General features: G+C 36.3%; 1 long non-coding RNA gene across 1 annotated transcript; it reads left to right on the top strand.

The window, feature by feature from the left end:
- The first annotated feature begins 342 nt into the window (after window positions 1-342).
- LOC131363910 (uncharacterized) lies at window positions 343-4,205 on the top strand. Its single transcript, XR_009206398.1, has 3 exons — window positions 343-708; window positions 1,253-1,410; window positions 1,987-4,205. It is a non-coding gene; the product is annotated as an uncharacterized LOC131363910 (long non-coding RNA).
- The last annotated feature ends 2,121 nt before the right edge of the window (window positions 4,206-6,326 follow it).

Genomic DNA, 6,326 nt, shown 5'->3' with positions numbered 1-6,326 from the left:
CCCGTTATGGAAAGGTATTAAAGCAAAACACAGCGAGTTATGTCTTAAATTGTGTTCGAGTGAATGATCTATGATGTCCTGTATGGCATCAAATTCACGCCATAAGTATACTACTCGGAAAAAAATAATATACGTGAATCATAGAATATAATACAAAATTAACAGAAAAAAGAACTCGGAATACTAGGAATTAAAACAAAATGTTATTTTCCGTGCTTATTTTACTTGGATGCTTGTTCTTTCTGCTATTTTTGGCTTGTTATTTAATTTTCTCTTTATTCATGCTTCAGTTTTCTGTGTTTATCTTTCCAAGTTGCTTATTTGCGATTCCAAAAATCACAAGTATAGATTTATGCAGACTAGGGGGTGGATAAAAGTCTCCATTGGTCCACTGCTTCTCAACCCACTGCCCTTTTCTAGCCAATCAATAAAGTGGCGTCACTGACTGTCTACAAGTAAACATGGCATTTTGGCACACATTTTGTAGATTACTTTGTTAAGGGAGTGAGGAAGTTTACTTTATTTTATTACAACTTATGTAGTTGGCAACAATTTCTAAATGTTTAGACATTTAAAAAAATGGCATAGATTTATAGATTATTTGTATAAAAAAAACAGGCCATGGACAGAAGCTACCACTGAGGACTATTTTTGACACAGAAAAAAATTCTTTACAATGTTACAGCTGTGACAGATGGGATTAAATGAGTTAAGATGAACAACTTTAATTATCTTTGGCTTTATGTTCATCATTCTTCTTAATGCATGGATTATTGTTTTTTTTTATCCTGTTGCAGTCAAACATGGCAAGTACATCAAACTCTCAAACTGACAAGCCTGGGCTGCAACAGCAATATATTAATCATATGAAAATGTCTTGCCTTTATAATGTTAAATATAATTTGCATTCGTTAAGTAAAATATTAAGTATTAAAGTGATAATTAAACTGATGTACGCAAATTATTAAATGTTATAAAATTGTTTATGGAATAGCATGCATAGGTTTTTCTCAGTATTTGACAGATATCACTAAAACTGATGTCCTCAGATTCCACGGCTGCCTGTGTCACATCCCTAAGCTCTTCTAGAACTCTCTTAATTACTTTAAAATTAGAACCTGTTCATTTTTTTGTATTTTCAGGCTGTAAAATGTTATTCAGTAACATTCACTTTAATTCATATTATTGCTGCACCATAATTGTGTAAGAATTAAATTAATACAGCTAATGTTTGTTTGTTTTTTATCTTCAGGGTGTGGAGTTTTCACCACTGAAATATGTCACATAGGAGATTTTGTTCTGGAATACAGGGGTGAACTAAGTTCTGAGGGTCATGAGTGAAATAAACCCTACAGTGATGCTGAAAACACATTCTTATTTGATTTTCAGTGGCATGGCAAATTACTGGTGGTAAGTATTGAATAGCTGGTTTGATACAGTCTACATGCACAACCTGAAAAAAAATCATTCAATAGAGATTCTTTCATAAATAAATATTTTCTGTAAAGCCATTGACTGATTAGGCAGCACGTTGCTCCCCTCAGTTTTTAAATAGGATATTGGAAAGATATTCATGACATACTAAACTTTTCAATTTTATTATATTGGCTGCTGTCTTTTAGTTAGATGTTATAATGTTAGATTTATAAAAGGTCATTTCAAACATAATATTGGCTTTATTCATCTTTAAGCTACTTTTTAAATATGCAGGTAAAGGTAGTTGTGTTGGAAAACACTACTTCAGATGTATTGCATACATAAAATTACCCCTTGGGCATAAAAGACTTTTATGCATTTTATGAAATTATATAGTGTTGATACCTCCAAAGAACATGGGAGCTTGGGAAGACTTGTGAATTATAAAATATGGAGACGCCTGAATGGCAAATCAAAGTACTATCAAATTATGGCTGAGATTAAGCAAAAATTAACAACTGTTTGTTACAATATCTAATTACATTTCTAATTTCATTTCTAATCTGTCAGTCAACGCCTGCTGCATCCACATCGAAAACACCCTCACTACTGTTACCATGTTCTCTAACCACCCCTGAGATGCCATCATCTCCAGCACCCTTTGTTGCATTGCCATCATCTCCTGCACCCTGTGTTGCATTTCCATCATCTCCTGCACCCTGTGTTGCATTTCCATCATCTCCAGCACCCTGTGTTGCATTTCCATCATCTCCAGCACCCTTTGTTGCATTGCCATCATCTCCAGCACCCTGTGTTGCATTGCCATCATCTCCAGCACCCTGTGTTGCATTGCCATCATCTCCAGCACCCTGTGTTGCATTTCCATCATCTCCAGCACCCTGTGTTGCATTGCCATCATCTCCAGCACCCTGTGTTGCATTGCCATCATCTCCAGCACCCTGTGTTGCATTGCCATCATCTCCAGCACCCTGTGTTGCATTGCCATCACCTCCAGCACCCTGTGTTGGATCCACTGAGATGCCCTCATCTCCAGCACCCTATGTTGTGTTGCCCTTATCTTCATCTCCCAGTGTTGCATCACTCTCATCTTCATCTCCCAGCACTCTGTGTTGCATCCACTGAAATGCCATCATCTACAGCATTGCCCTCATCTTCATCTCCCAGTTTTGCGTCACTCTCATCTTCATCTCCCAGCACCCTCTGTTGCATCCACTGAAATGCCATCATCTACAGCACTGCCCTCATCTTCATCTCCCAGTGTTGCATCGCCATCATCTCCAGCACCCTGTGTTGCATTGCCATCATCTCCAGCACCCTGTGTTGCATTGCCATCATCTCCAGCACCCTGTGTTGCATTGCCATCACCTCCAGCACCCTGTGTTGCATTGCCATCACCTCCAGCACCCTGTGTTGGATCCACTGAGATGCCCTCATCTCCAGCACCCTATGTTGTGTTGCCCTTATCTTCATCTCCCAGTGTTGCATCACTCTCATCTTCATCTCCCAGCACTCTGTGTTGCATCCACTGAAATGCCATCATCTACAGCATTGCCCTCATCTTCATCTCCCAGTTTTGCGTCACTCTCATCTTCATCTCCCAGCACCCTCTGTTGCATCCACTGAAATGCCATCATCTACAGCACTGCCCTCATCTTCATCTCCCAGTGTTGCATCGCCATCACCTCCAGCACCCTGTGTTGCATTGCCCTTACCAGTAAAACTTTTGATAAGTCCACCAAGAGAATGTGCTGCAAGATTGTCAGCTGCAACACAGTAAACAATTCCTTTAATGTTTTTTTCCAGCACTGGGTATGAAAACTCCTTCCTGTTCTAAGATCTTTCAGAAGTGGCTCTAAAATAGCTCCATTACCAAATCTTTAACATCTACAACTTTGCAGAGAATACTTAAATGTATCGCAGTTAGTGTAGAGTGTACTTCAGGTGGTGCATTTGCGAGAACTCAATACACTGCTGTGATTTTTTATTTCTTCTGTGATGTCCCTAGTGGGTTGCAAACTTCAAAATCGTTGATATAAAGAGTTAAAGAAATTCTTGGTTTTTCAGAGAAAAATTAATTGTTCTTGAAATGTGTCCCATTTTGATAGGATTCATACTGTGTAGATGTGCTGGATTGTATTTTTGAAGCAGCATTTGCATAATCTTTATTGGTCAATATCTGCTGTAACGTCTGAAAAATGGGCACATATAGAAAGCTGAGCTTTTCTTAGACATTGAGGATGTATTCCACAGGCTCTATGATATCAAACTGTTCCTTGAAATATTTTTTTCTCTTAAATGAAACCAAACCAAAGGGCCCATTTCCTCCTAGTTCATTGCTTAAAGGATGTGACTTTGTGAATTGCACACCAATTCCACCAATTCTGCAACTACATCCTCCTCAACACAGCTGTGCTTTTCTAAACTTCTATGAAGAACTTGTTGGAAAACAGGAAGATGTGCAAAGTTAAGCTCTTCCACCAGCTCATCATTGCATTTGCTAGAAACAATGTAAACACTTTCTAATTTTAAAAGAAGTGAACCAATTGTTCTAATAATTTCTTCTGAGGCATTTATTGTTTGACTTGGCCCACTGTCACAAATCAGTTTCATTTTGTAAAGTGTGATGTTTTCCAATTATATCTGGCTTAAAATCCTCATGTGAATGGGGATTGTGCTTCCAGCTTTTGTGAGTAAAAAATGTCCCATATATCTTTGTCTTAAATGCACATCCAGTAAACTCACAATCTATGGTTTTGTGACTCTTCAAATGATTTCCAAGATTTTGAAAATATTCTTTTTCATTGGTAAATATACTTGAGCAAAGCACACACTTAAGAGAGAAAATTACTTCTGGCTTCCTATCTTCATCTTGTATATGGTACCTTGACAGATGTGTAAGAAGTGCTGTCCACGTTTTAAAAGAGCATGGACAATCCAAATGGAGACACGCCACTGAGGTTCCAGATGACCAATGTTGTAGTCTGTAATGTCGTACGAGGTCACACTTTGTCATTGCATTATATTTGCAGACTTTACAGCTCCATTTCATTGCACCTATTAAAAAAAGAAACATGAGTACATTTTAAGCGCTATACCAAAATATCTAACATTTATAGCGATCACGTATTATTTTTATTTAAGTTCAGGGCTACTTACTCATAGCTCCGAACAGGATGTCTAACATTACCTATGAGGAATAATTAGGTTCAAGGGACTTTATTTAAATAAAAAATACATACATGCTTTCTCTATTCCTCGTGTGCCAGTGATTACTGTAGATTAGCACGGAATGTCCTGGCAGATCACCTCACAGATAAGAAAAAAACTTTTAGAACACATATCTGATTCCAGAATTTGAATCGATTTTTGGTTTCCAACCCTACAGAGTTGTGCAACAAAATGCATTTATGTTTATGGATTACTATTCATAATATGCCAACGTAAGGGATTGAAATGGAGAAGTGCATTGGAGTGATGGAAACATCACTCCACTACTCACTGTTCAACGGCAGCGCTAAATAGTTTTAAAATTACCATAAAATGATTTAAATGATTTCCAATACTTTATGAGCAACACCCTAGTTAGAGTTTGATCAAATGCACTGAGCCAATACCTAACGTGGATATTGGCCACAAAAATAAGAATTTGTTTGCCCAAGATATATATGTATGTATGTATGTATGTGTGTGTGTATATGGACACTGACTACAGCCATTATTAAACAATATTGCTCATAAGGATTAGCAGCTTTATAGCCGAACGTTAACTAGTATTTCATTTTAAAACTGACACCTGTATTAGATAAAGTAGACAATTTGAACAATTTACAACCATTTACAACAATTTTTTTCAATTACAAACTAAATAACATTCCTTACCTTTGTGGGATTAACTGAAAAACAGTGGCGATCAGCTTTGCCTCCAAGTTGTCAGACCAGTGCATGTGTGCCTCTTGCTCACGAGCTGATTAAACTGCGCTTTGTAACAGGAAATGCTTGTAAATTAAAATCAACTCATTTTTATCATGTTGGATTTATTCAATATTCTATCTTTTTGAAATTATTCAAAAAGAATAGCTAAATCCTTAACAACAGAATTGAAAAGATTTTTATTTCAGTTATTTTTAATTAATTTTAATTAAAAAAATAAAAAACAAGAAATTAATCTTGTTAAATAAAGTTTACATATTAATTTTAGTGGAATCTATAAACCCACAAAATGACTTTTTATCTGTGTATATTCGTACTCGTGTACTGTGGCTGTTATTTAAAAAAAACTATGCATATAGTACACAAATAATTGTTATTTTATAGTGCCAGTATACTTAAGGCAGAAAATATTAGTCGAACCCATTTTATAAATTGATTAATTTCATAATTATGTCAGGTGAGGCTTTATACAATTGATCAGTGGTCTGTGACTCATGTGCTGTCTGTGGTTGACTGTGATCTCTGAGTCATGTGTTTGTGATAGTATTGTGTTGTCTCTGATGGTCTGTAAGTATTGTGTTGTCTGTGATATTTTGTAAGTATTATCAGCCATTGTGGTGTAGTGTATCATACTTGTTCAATTCTGTCATGCTGCCTAGAATAGTTTGTGTTGTATAGACTAGTCATTTTCACTAATTCATAAACTAGTCAACACTCTAGGGATGTCCATAAAAACCTTTTATAATACATTACTCACAAAGTCTTTTTAGGACATGTACAACGTTACGTGCACAAACTATTTAAATCTGACACTGTTTGCACTTTACAGTCTTTTTTGCACTACTGTCATACTGCTGCTATCGTACATGCTGTCTTGCATCTAACTTCTGAATGTTTACATTTATCTTTATGTTTATTTGCACCTTAGAATATATTTGTATATTTAATCGAATTCACTG

The sequence above is a fragment of the Hemibagrus wyckioides genome, linkage group LG02, assembly GCF_019097595.1.
Source record: "Hemibagrus wyckioides isolate EC202008001 linkage group LG02, SWU_Hwy_1.0, whole genome shotgun sequence".
Lineage (NCBI taxonomy): Eukaryota > Metazoa > Chordata > Actinopteri > Siluriformes > Bagridae > Hemibagrus > Hemibagrus wyckioides.
Note: the sequence above shows the minus strand (reverse complement) of the source record. Positions and strands in the feature narration are given on the sequence as shown.